At 46.2% G+C, this 11,267-nt stretch overlaps 1 protein-coding gene across 3 annotated transcripts in view; it reads right to left on the reverse strand.

The window, feature by feature from the left end:
* Nucleotides 1-11,267, reverse strand: part of BANP (BTG3 associated nuclear protein) — a 229,860-nt gene that overhangs the window by 162,795 nt on the left and 55,798 nt on the right. The window lies entirely within an intron of this gene.

Genomic DNA, 11,267 nt, shown 5'->3' on the forward strand with positions numbered 1-11,267 from the left:
AGATAGGAACTCTCAGTCTGGGGCCAGTGATGCTCTGTCTTCTTGGTGCTGGGGGGGGGTCAACAGTGGGGGGGCTTCTAGTGTCCTGTCCCCACTGGTGGACCTCCTGATGGCACCTGGTATTTCTGGCCACTGTGTGACACAAAGTGTTGGACTGGAGGGGCCTTTGGCCTGATCCAACATTGGCTTCTCTTATGTTCTTATGATCTCATCAGATATCAGAGGCTTAAGCAGGATCAGCCCTGGTCTGCACACGGATGGGAGACCATTAAGGAAGTCCAGGTCGCTATGCAGAGGCAGGCAATGGCAAAACGCTTCTGAACATCTCTTGCCTTGAAAATGCTATGGATCGCCGTAAGTTGGCAGTGGTTTGATGGCACTGCACACGCACGCACTCACACAGGCTGACTCACAGAATTTTCTCCCCATGCAACATAGATATTTTTTGAATTTATATATTATTTAAATACACATATTTCTTATTTATTTCATACAACTTTAGCCTGTCAGACTCCTGCAGCAATCAGTTCCCAACAGCTTTCATTGAAAGAAGTAAAGTTTATTGAGACTTTGAGAGTTTGCAGATATCTTAACCATTCCATGTTAGAACTAAAGGAAAGTGCATGCAATAGGCGGTTATACATCATTCAAGGGGACCCCGTGATGGCCCAAGGCCAATCAGGGATCAGGCAGAAGCCCGCCAAAGTAATGGGCTACTTTTCCCAAGAGAAATGCTATACCAGGCACCAGTGTTCCCTCTAAGCTGAGTTTGTGTGAGCTAGCTCACAGTTTTTTAGCCTCCAGCTCACAGATTTCTGTCTTCGCTCAAGAAGGACGGCTCCAGAGCAAACTAATTTATGCAGCAGCCAAATCGCTCGCTCACAACTTGAATGCCAGGAGCTCACAAAGCAGAATTTCTGCTCACAAGACTCCACAGCTTAGAGGGAACATTGCCAGGCACTGAATGTCAGACAGAGATAACAGAAACGTAGAAGACACAGCAGAATTGAAACTTAACATTCCAGAGTCACCCCCACTCCCATGGCAGCCAGGGCTTAAGAACGGCCTAGCTGACAGTTTACCCTTCTTTCCAAGGGGCTCAAGGTGGAAAACATGGTTTGCTCTGCCTTCATTTTATCTTCACAACAACCCTATGAGGTAGGCTAGGCGCAGAGAGAGAGAGAGGAGGAGAGAGACAGACAGACTGGACCAAGGTCACCCAATGTGCTTCATGGCAGAGTGGAGATTTAAACGGGGATCTCTCAGACACCAGTCTGATAACTACACCACACTATCTCTCACCATTACACTGCAGAAGAAGAAACTTCATTCCCAACCATTTAGACACCATGTATTATTTCCCCCACCTCTCCAATGAACTACTGTCATTCACGTATCCATTTCTACCAGGGTCTATAAACCAACTGCTTCACAGGATTTCTAATCTGCAGGCTTCCTGCAAATTCTGCAGAATTCCTAAGAACGTCTGTAAGAATTCCTAAGGAAAAGCAAAACCGGCCAGGGGACTAAATTGTGAATAGGGCCTGGAATTGTGCAAACCAGCTCAGATCATGATATAAACGCCATTAAACACCAAACAGAAATTTGCATCAGCGGCCAAGGTGCTATTTTCCATGAAACAATTCCACCCAAGGCCAGATATTTTAGCCTATGGTGAAACTCACAGTAGGGGGGGTCAGAGATGGAAGGCCTAGGATCCACACAGGGTCAAATGTCTTTAAATAATGAAGACAGTCGCTCTCGACTCTGTGAGGAAATGCCTTTTCTCTCCTGGGAGGTTTTGAGATGAGCCAAGCCTCCACTTTGCATTTTAACAGGGTTTTCTTTCCTCTCTCTCTGGGCAGAGCGCAGTCAGGAGGGGGGGAAGTCAGTCCAAATGCTTTCCAGCTTACCCTTATACATATGCTAATCGCTCCAGTGGGAGAGACTATGGAATGGTCCCCCCCCCACACTTTCAGGCAGGGAACAGAGTCTTGGAGGGGTAGAATACTAGATACTCTACAAGAAGGAGATTCCTGGAGATTTCCAGGAAGCGTTTCTTTGACCTGGCACAATCTGGTCAGTGGGAGGAGAAACAGATATGATAAAACCTCCTTGCAGGAGGAGGAAGCTCTTTTTTCCTTAGGTGCTGTGGCCATGACGCCCACGGACCTCTCCTCAGGGAAGGCAGCTATTCTGACCATGTGCTCGCCCAGAGAGCTACAGACAGCTGCAAGGAAATGGTAACTCTGTAGAGATTTATAACATCTTGAGCTTTAGGAGCCTATTCTATTTTAACATCTGATTGGGCATGTACAGAGAGAGGGACAGAGGATTTGCGTTTTACCCATTTCTTTTGTTTCCCTTGCTTAAATCTGGTGCTGTGCTAAAAGTATGTAAACATTTTCTTTTTAAGAAGTACTTTATAACTTTGGATGCTGGGAGTGGTTCTCTGTAGCACATAGACCCCCACTGTCTCGGACACGCTATTTTGAAAAGAGTGTCGAGGGGAAGGCAGGCAGTTGGCAAGTGGCTATTCCTCCAGGGGTGCGCGAGACAGCAATTTGTCCCTGTAGTGACCAAGCACTGGGCAGCGGGAAACACAAAGGCAAGGCCTCAGATCTTAGAAAGGAAGCAGGGAGTCCTGACCCTCCCAGTGGGCAATTCCCTACAAAGGTCAGGTGGTGGCGGCGGGCTACCTGAGAGTTAAAGAAAGCCTCTCCAGGGAGTTGGGAACCCCATGGAAGGTGGGAGGGAACATGGCCTGCAGGCCAGAGCAGGCCCATTCCGCCACAGGAGCTATTCTTCAATCACAAGATCAAGAAAGCCAGCCAGAACTTCCTATTCTGTGACTTGCAGGATGACCACAGGGGTATTGAAAACCACAGCAAAGATAAGCAGAAGTTTAGAGCGGCTCAAAAACAAAACAAAACCGGGCATCATCTTTGTCAGCGAAAGCCGAGGGATGAGTCACCCCAGTCGTGGGAACAGGACTGTTGACTCAGCAAGAGCTGGGAACAAACTTGGAAAGTGCGAGACATAAGTGGTGGCAAGTGGCAATTTACTTGATTAATTGCTTGCAGGGCAGTCACTCAACTGTAACCATGTCTTGCAGACACAACTGGGCTGGCGTTCCCTTTCAGACTCTCTGAATGGGGAGTCTGCGTTCTTTCCTAAACACGTCATTCACCAAATCAGCAGACCCAGCCGTGAAACTGAATCACCGCAGCTCATCTCCCAAATGTATCTTCGAGACTGAGGTCATAAGAAGCAGCAGGATACACATTTTATGACGCTGATAACCAACACACACAAAAATGCCAAACTCGGCAAGCAGTTTGGGGTAGTAGGGGCGGGGGGGGGGAAGACTCCTCCTAAGCCACCGACTATCAGAGAAAGATGTTTTGTTCTCTCTCTACAACAAAGCACTATACATCTGACACCAGATCTTTTACGCAGGGTCAGGCACGCAGAGGTTCTATAGTCCATCCAAGCTCCTAGGCATGATTGCCACAGACGAGAGTCCTTGCACAGCACAAATACATGGCGTCTCTTACTTGCCCCCTCCTTCCCCCCTTACCCTGCCAGCCTGCTCCTGCTTCTCCCTGCTCTTTCCGGCCACCTCCCTTCTTCCGCCTCTCCTTTCCCCCACTGCTACCTGGCCATTTGTTGGGGCTACGGAAGTGGCTCTGTTATTTATTTATGAATTTATTTCATTTAATTTGATTTTTATCCCAGCCTCCCTGCCGGGGAGGGCTCAGGGCGGCTTACAACATGTATGCAATATAGTAAATCACACAGTATTTAAAACAGGTAAAACAGTTAAAACCATCACCATTTCAAAGTGCTAGCAAGTACACGTAATAGACGATGGCGGCGTTCTTTCGGCATCCAGAATACGACAACCACCATTGTCCAGATCCTTGTCAGGCTATTAGATGCTGATTTGGCGCTGATGTTGGTACTAGTATGGGGGCCAGGGCCACGGCGTTAGCAGTGGCACCCTAATCAAAAGCCTGCTGGAAGAGCTCCGTTTTACAGGCCCTGTGGAACTGTAAAAGGTCCCATAAGGCCCTGATGTCCTCCAGGAGCTCATTCCACCAGTACGGGGCTGCCACAGAGAAGGCCCTGGTCCTCGTCACAGCTAGCCTGGCTTCTTTAGGGCCTGGAAGGGCCAAACGGTGTTGGGACCCCGATCTTAGTGCTCTCTGGGGAGCCTCCTCCACTCTTCCCAAAAATAATTGAGCACTATGCGTTGATAGCAGGAGGTCCCAGATTCAATATCTAGTATCTCCAGTTAAAAGGGGAGGGGGGTTCAGGTAGCAGGTGACAGGAAAGCCCTCTGCCTGAGGCTCTGGAAAGCAACTGCCAGTCAGGGCCGAGCAGCCTGACCTTGACAGAGTCCACAGAAGTCCAGCTTCATGGGTCCATCAGTGCCACCAATCCAGCTTTCCGAGCAAAGGAGACCGATAATTTGTCAATGGGAGCACCCGCCCACAAAGGTCCCTCAGCAGCATCACCTCTGCCTGGACCATGGATAAGAAAAGCAAAAGCAAACCCTCAAGATCTGCTCTGAGCCTACATCAGAGGCTCTTCTGCTGACTTCATTGAGCAGTTCAGGAGCCACCCTTAAGCTACAATCGACAAAAAGTCACGAATGGCTGTTTTTCATAACCACTCTGCTCTCAGGCTCTGGCCATGAGGAGCTCAGACGGAGGAGCCTTTACCACATTTGCATGACCCCTGAAAAGCACGATCTTTATTTCCTGCCATTGGCTTGAGTTAAGCGGCCTGCGTTCCATTAGATAGCCCGCCAAGAAGAGAGCAATAAAACCCTAGCGCAAGAACCAGCTTCGATGCTCAGGATCACTTGTCGAACACCCCATCAAAGGCGAGCTGATGTAACCGGCGGCCGATCCAGGACTAATGCCGGCAAACTGTGATAACATGAAAGGCTAAATTAGAAGAGCCTTCGAAGTCCATCCTCTTACGCTTCTGCAGGGCCGCATTTGGAGAAGGAATCATGCATCGCTGCCTGCGTGAACATTTGGGAGCCAGCACAGATGAGGTGTGGAGAAGGCTTCAAAACCCCTGCTTATCTGGGGGATAAGTGGTACAATCCCTCATTCGCATTTTCTAGGCAGGAAACTCAGGTGACTCACCATCTATCTCGCAAAACTGCTGTGCGAGATAAAAAGATGCACGGCACCATCTAGGCAGGTCCCACAGATACTGTTAGACCTGCAGCCATCCATCCTTGCCACACCAAAAGCTGTTGCCCAAGGGGTGATGTGGCTCGCTGGGCTGTTTTTTTTCACGCCTGCCCCCTCACCCGGCCTCATCGCTTGGAACAGGGGATATCCATTCCTGCAGATGGTAGCCCAGCATGTTTCCATGCAACCTGAGCTGTCAGCTCCTATGGGGTCCTGCCACTCACCAGCTCTCTCATCACAGGGGGGGTTGTTGTTGTTTTGTCGTCAAGTCACAGCTGACTTATGGGGACCCCGCAGGGTTTTCAAGGCAAGAGATGTTCAGAGGTGGTTTGCCATTGCCTGCCCCTGCATAGCGACCCTGGTATTCCTTGGTGGTCTTTCATCCAAATACTTGCCAGAGCCGACCCTGTTTAGCTTCCAAGATCTAATGAGATGTCATGGGCGTGGATGAGGCTGAGCTGGCAGAGCCTGAAGAAACCACAGCTGGCCCCTCTGAAGCAGCAGAGGAGGATAGCTGACAAGTGCCTATAACAGCAGCCTTCACACCTGGCTCAGATAAGAAGAACTGCAAGCTGAAAGTCCTCCTGACTCAACCCCACGTGTGACTTGTTTAAGGGAGCAACTGTGGCAAAACTTAGCAACCAGGCGAAGAGAGGCCAGGTTACAGGGGAGATGCTCAGCTAGCCCAGAGTTCTAACAGCAGCTGGCTAATTGGTAACAGCATTTAACTCCACACTCTGGGCAGTACTCTTCTGTCTTCTTGGCTCCTGACCTTGGCCTGTTCTGGACTCCTTCTGACTGGCAACCCAGCCCGTGACACGACACTGGGCTAGCCTGGGCTATCCAGGTCAAGGCCTCAACACAGTCAAACCAATTCAAATCCTGATTGACAGGGTAGATCTTTTTGTTGTTCAGTCGCACAGCCGAGTCCAATTCTTGTTCAGTCGCAGAGTCGAGTCCGACTCTTCGCAACCCCATGAACCACATCACACCAGGCCCTCCTGTCTTCCGACGTGCTCCGGAGTTTGATTAATTTCATGTTCGTTGCATCGATAACACTGTCTAACCATCTCATCCTTTGCTTTCCCCTTCTTCTTTGACCTTCAATCTTTCCCAGCATCAGGGTCTTCTCCAGTGAGGGCTCCCTTCTCATTTGAGCTTCAGCTTCAGTATCTAGCCTTTCAGTGAATAGTCAGGGTTGATTTCTTTTAGGATTAACTGATTTGATCTCCTTGCAGTCCAGGGGGCTCTCAAGAGCCTTCACCAGCATCATAATTCGAAAGCATCTATTCTTTGGCGCTCGGCCTTCCTCATGGTTCAACTCTTGCAGCCATACAGTACTACTGGGAACACCATAGCTTTGACCATATGGACTTTTGTTGGAAGGGTGATGTCTCTACTTTTTATTATGCTGTCTAGGTTCGCCATCACTTTCCTCCCAAAGAGCAGGCATCTTTTAATTTCATGGCTGCAGTCACCATCTGCAGTGATCTTGGATCCCGTCACTGCTTCCACAACTTCTCCTTCTAATTGCCAAGGAGTGATGGGGACGGATGCCATGATCTTAGTTTTTTTGATGTTGAGTTTCAAGCCAACCTTTGTGCTCTCCTCTTTGACCCTGAGCAAGAGGCTGTTTAGGTCCTCTTCACTTTCTGCCATTAGAGTGCTATCGTCTGCATATCTGAGGTTGTTGATGTTTTTCCCAGCAATCTTAATTCCAGCTTCTGAATCATCCAGGCTGGCAGGGTAGATGTAGCCTTAGTGAAATAACATTATGGCCACTGCATCTTGATCGGCAGGTGGGTGGGTGGGCTTCTAGGAAGGGAGCCACAAAGCACATGAAGCTGCCTTACACTGAATGAGACCACTGGTCCATCAAGGTCAGTACTGTCTACTCAGAGTGGCAACAGCTCTCCAGGATATTAGGCTGAGGCCTTCACATCACCTATTACTTTACCCAAGAACCCTGAGTAGTCTCCAAAGATTGTCTCGACTGCATCACACTGTTTAATTTATCTGTGTCAAGAGTGCTGGAGAAGACTCTTGAGAGTCCCTTGCACTGCAAGGAGATCAGATCAGACAATCAACCCTGACTCTTCCCTGGAAGGCCAGATACTGAAGCTGAAGCTCAAATACTTTGGCTACCAAATGAGAAGGGAGCACTCACTGGAGAAGACCCTGATGCTGGGAAAGATTGAAGGGCAAAGAAGACCGGGACGGCAAAGGATGAGATGGTTAGACAGAGTTATCGAGGCAACGAACATGAAATTAAGCAAACTCTGGAGCACGTCGGAAGGCAGGAGGGCCTGGCGTGATGTGGTCCATGGGGTGGCAAAGAGTCAGACTCGACTGTGCGACTAAACAACAACAGTCAAGAGTCATACCTCTGAAATGAAGGCTTTCCTGACAGACATCTGGACCGAACTACAAAAGGGATGTGGTGCTGAAAAGAGTGAAAAATGTAACCTGACAATAAACAGCTTTCCTTTATTCAACCCTCCCCCAGTCATTTCTAAGAAAAATCTCTGCTCAAAACGCAGGACAGGAGGAACAGCTTTCCTTCATGGGACGGAGGATTGCCTACAGCGTACAAAAAAGACACAGGATGTTCATGAAAAGCAAAACATGAGGCGTTATCAGCGGTCGGTGCTATTTAAAATCCACATTCAGGAGCGGGGGTAGGGGGGGAGACAGTAGTAGTCGTAAAGGCATCCCTTTAATGCTTGCTTATTCTCTGAGCGCAAGAATCTGCTCACACAAGTTCCGCTCAATGTAATTTCTGGGTCAGATGGTTCACTTCTGATCCCATTCCGCTGCACAAAGAAAACCCCTTCTCTTCACAAAGCCAATTCTTCCGAGAGGTATTATGTTTATTGCTCTCTAACTTGCAAGTCGGTCGGCCACCTGCTGCGACTAAAGAGGAGGCGGCCTGTACAGAGCACGTCTGCGGGGGCCGGAGGGATAGAGCAGGAACACAAACATTGGTTGCTGTAGAAACAAAGCACAAGGGGAAACCTAAACTCTCGGTCTATAGAAACCCCGTGTCAGGAGGACAACCAAAAATGAATCGGCTCACCGCCAATAATACGCGCACGCGTGTGTTTCTATCCCTCCCAGGGAGATGGCTGACCCTTTGCCGCTACTTGCTTTATTCTGTTGGGAAACTCAGCCTTAACTAGCCTGACATATGAGCATTAGCAATGTCGAGAAGCAAATTCCAGCACCAACTTCTCCCTAGGTTCCATCAATCATACTTTTAAAATAAAAGAAAAGCCAATGAAACACCTGCCTATATAAATATTTAAAGAATTAACTGGTTCCTTTCATCAAAATAATTTTTATTTATTTGACTAACTAAAGCTGGGTGCAAATCTGGCGGTCGGGCCAGGGAAGGATGCCTGGTAGCTGTATCAGAAAGGCAAGATGCTGGAATAGTCTTAGGAAAATAAACCACTTCATGCGCTAGGAATACAAAACCCTTTCCCTGGAGCAATTAAATAATACTTTGGCAAATGGGTAGGATATCCTACACACACACATATACATTTAATGAACCATCATCAATTAGCTTGGCTTTTACCAATGGCGAAATTCAAAACTTGGACAATGATGTTAGAGCACAAATAAGTAAGAACTTGTTTTTAACGTTTTTTCATTGGTACATAACCCCGAAAGATATTGAGAAGATGGATAAAAGCTACAAAGGAATTTGCTGGAACTGTAACAAAACAGACAGCACCTTCTATTATACAGCCAGCTCCTGTAAAAAGACTAGCAAATTTTGGAAAGAAATATATGCTGAAATTCAAAAAAGTTTGAATCTAAAATTTGCCATGAAATCTGAAACTATGTTATTAGGAATTTCACCAGAACAGGTCAAATTATGAACTATTAGTTATATGCCAACCATGACACGAGTAGTATTCACAACTAAACTGAAGTGTGCCCAAATCTTGACAACTGGAAAGATAAAATGGAAGAATACACTGTTATGGCAAAACTGATGAATTATATAAATAAAACGATTATTGAATCTGAGAACAACTGTAGAGCTTTTTATACCTATTATAGTTAGAGTTGTAAGAGGAGACATATCATTTAGGGATTTAAACTGGTTAATAATTTAAAAATCAATATAATTACAGCAATTATTGCAGTTATTGTAATTAATTTTTTCTCAGTTATATTAGTTATTATATTAACTATTATATTAACTATATCAACTTTTATATGGAATATTATCTTCTGTTCTTTCTTCATTATCATAAACTGTTAATACTGTTACTTTAAAACTATATACAAAGTTTAAGATAATTTTTGTCATAGCCTTATAGGTAGGAAATAATGAAAATATGTTATATGGAAATAATAGTATAAGTTGATTACACAATTGTACTGATTTGTTATGATCTTTTCATGTTTTATATTTTCATACTAGTGATTCGTCCTTAATATGCATTAAAATGTTTGATATTTTTCTTCTTTTTTCTACTTCCCCCCTCACCTCTCCTTTTATTCTGTACCCCTATCTTAAATAGTAAAAATAAAAATTACATAAGAAGAACTTACAGGTGTAGTGGTTAAGTGCACGGACTCTAATCTGGGAGAACCGAGTTTGATTCCCCACTCCTCCACTTGCATCTGGCTGAATGACCTTGGGCAAGCCATAGTTCTGATAAGAGCTGTTCTTGAAAAAGAGCAGTTTCTGTCAGAGCTCTCTCAGCCCCAACTACCTCACAGGGTGTCTGTTGTGGGTAGGGGAAGGGAAAGGAGTTTGTAAGCCGCTGAGACACCCTTGGGTAGTGAAGGACAGGGTATAAATCCAATCTCTTCTTTTTCTTCTTCTAAAAACATAACGTGAAACTGATTTATTGGTGCCGGTTACCCATTTAGAATTCCCATACCTATAACCTGGCTCTGCACTTGGCACAACAAGACTTTGCTAGGCGGGTGTGGTTCTAATCAGGGAATCCCGGGGCTTCCGGCCCCCTCCCTTTACACACAGCCAGTTAAAGACTTCCAGAGCTGCAGCTAACCAAAGTTTGTCATTCTGTCAGAAACCCCTCCTCTGGTTTGAGCTCCTTCCTCAAAACTAGTACTCCAAACCACGGTTTGATCCTTACCTGGAATTCTGATTTGGAGGGAGGAGTGCAAAAACCAGTTCACAGTTTAGACAGAAAGACAAACTGTAGTCTGTTACAAATCCAGAAATCTTTCATTACATAACTGTTTGCCGGGGGGGGGGGGGGGGGAGTATAAGGTAGGAAGGAAGCAGAAGGGTGGGGAGAGTTCAGAAACCTAAGGATTCCCCAGCTAAACAACAGTTTGAATGTAATGTCTGAACCGTCCTTTAATTATCCTTAACGGAAGCCCTGTGAGTCCGAAAAGACGTCCAGGATACCATCACACTGATATTTTGACCTGGGAATCACGGGAGGGAGGGGAGCGGGGTAGTGGTGGAGGGAACAGACGATGAGTGAGTGGAAGAGAACAGTGTTTAGAGAGCAGGCACATAGCGATCCGTATGCTTAGTAATGGCTGTCTACACACGCTAACTTAGATCTCTTGTTGCTCCAGGTGTTGTTTAAGGAAAAGAAAACCCTCTTCAGAACAATTATTTATTTGTCTGTCCCTTTTATGTGAAAATAAGTAAAAATCTTCTCAAAACAAAAAGGAATTTAAGCAAAAACATTTCGCTGGAGACCTGAGTTTCTTCAGCTTGATTTGGCTTTCATATGTCACCGCAGAGTCAAATAAAAGGCTGCTCATATGCATTTGTCAACAAAAGTCAGAGGCGATAACAGTTTAAACTCCAACCTTGACAGTAGAAAAGAGCAAAGAGTTCAGTAGCACCTTAAAGACTAACAAAACATGTTGCAGGGTAGGGGGTTTCATAAGTCACTGCTCACTTCTTCAGATACCTTCGGAACTGAGCAGTGACTCATGAAAGAGAAGAAGAAGAAGAAGAAGAAGAAGAAGAAGAAGAAGAAGAAGAAGAAGAAGAAGAAGAAGAAGAAGAAGAAGAAGAAGAAGAAGAAGAAGAAGAGGAGGAGG

This window comes from Gekko japonicus, unplaced genomic scaffold (assembly GCF_001447785.1).
Source record: "Gekko japonicus isolate JY-2015 unplaced genomic scaffold, Gekko_japonicus_V1.1 scaffold1476, whole genome shotgun sequence".
Classification (NCBI taxonomy): domain Eukaryota; kingdom Metazoa; phylum Chordata; class Lepidosauria; order Squamata; family Gekkonidae; genus Gekko; species Gekko japonicus.